The sequence below is a fragment of the Meleagris gallopavo genome, chromosome 1 (assembly GCF_000146605.3).
Source record: "Meleagris gallopavo isolate NT-WF06-2002-E0010 breed Aviagen turkey brand Nicholas breeding stock chromosome 1, Turkey_5.1, whole genome shotgun sequence".
Classification (NCBI taxonomy): domain Eukaryota; kingdom Metazoa; phylum Chordata; class Aves; order Galliformes; family Phasianidae; genus Meleagris; species Meleagris gallopavo.
The window spans coordinates 129,379,478-129,380,997 of NC_015011.2; the positions used below are offsets into that span (position 1 = coordinate 129,379,478).

The 1,520-nt window shown below is 44.1% G+C and overlaps 1 protein-coding gene across 2 annotated transcripts in view; it reads right to left on the reverse strand.

Moving 5' to 3' along the window:
* The window catches only part of MGAT4A (alpha-1,3-mannosyl-glycoprotein 4-beta-N-acetylglucosaminyltransferase A), a 74,194-nt gene that overhangs the window by 48,676 nt on the left and 23,998 nt on the right, over positions 1 to 1,520 (reverse strand). The gene's annotated exons all lie outside the window — the stretch shown is intronic.

The window sequence follows — 1,520 nt, forward strand, 5'->3', positions numbered from 1 at the left end:
TGAGCAGAATGCCCCCAAACCCCTTCTTTTAAGAAGTATAATAGCAGCAGAGCCTTAAAAAAGCACAGGTGATGTCTTTTGAAAGCCCACTCTGTATACTTGCACAGAATCACCAAGATTGGAAAAGACCTACAAGATCACCCAGTCCAACCACCCACCTATCACCCATAGTTCTCACTAAACCGTGTCCCTCAACACAAAATCCAAACGTTCCTTGAACACCTCCAAGGTCAGTGACTCCACCACCTCCCTGGGCAGCCCATTCCAGTGCCTGACCACTCCTTCAGAAAAGTAGTATTTCCTAACGTCCAGCCTAAGTCTCCCCTGGCGCAGCTTGAAGCCATTCCCTCTAGTTCTATCACCAGTTACACAAGAGAAGAGGCCGACCCTCAGCTCACTACAACCTCCCTTCAGGTAGTCATAGAGAGCAATAAGGTCTCCCCTGAGCCTCCTCTTCTCCAGACTGAAATCCCAGCTCCTTCAGCCGCTCCTCGTAAGGCCTGCGCTCCAGACCCCTCACAGCTCCATTGCCCTTCTTTGAACCCGCTCCAGGGCCTCAATGTCTTTCTTGCAGTGAGGGGCCCAAAACTGGACACAGTACTCAAGGTGTGGCCTCACCAGAGCTGAGTAGAGGGGGACAAGCACTTCCCTGTTCCTGCTGGCAACACTGTTTCTGATGCACGACTGACTGAAATAAACGCACGTCTCCTTTAAAAGAGGACCAAAAAGGAAGAAGGAAATACCAAAGCTCACTTGTTCATTTCTTGATTATGCTCTTGCCACCCACAGTAAGCATCCCTGCTCTGTGCATCTCTGTTTCATCTTACTTACCATTTCCCCAGATCTTCTTTCTGCTTACTATCACCACTCTCCTTCAGCCAATCTACAGATACTGGAGTACCTTAAGCAAGTTTGTTTCTCACCATCACTCTTCCAACCACACACTTATAATCTGTAGACGTATTTGTTTTGTTACCTATTGATTCTTAGTTTTTAGTACTGCAGTGGTAACAAAGGAACTTTAAAAGCAATTTCTATCTCTTCCTGTTGCTGCATTACCGGATTGCATAGACTAATGAAAGAATTACAGCTTTCCCTTGCTAATACTGTTGCCATTTCTTCCAACTTCTTTCAATTCATTTTTTGTTTTGTAGTTGGGATGTACTGTTCTGTTTTTAAAGCATTATTAGGTAAAATGGCCTGCATTTAAAAGATGGAAAAATAAAAATATAGATTGCTACTTCTCAAAAAACATTTCTCTTGCCAGACTTTTTTCATTAAAACCAAATGGTTATTGCCTTTGCACCAACAAACCCAGAACACAATAATGCTGGCACACAATACAGTGCTAGGCAAACCACACTCAGACAACTTCCAGACTGCTGCTTGAAATGGGATTTGTTGCCTTAGTCAGCAACATTGAGATGGAAAGGAAAGTTTTCTGGAGTTTCTGGCAAGAAGGACATTCTTACTTGCCAATGATACTCGCACCCCTCCCCCCCCAAAAAAATAAAAAATAA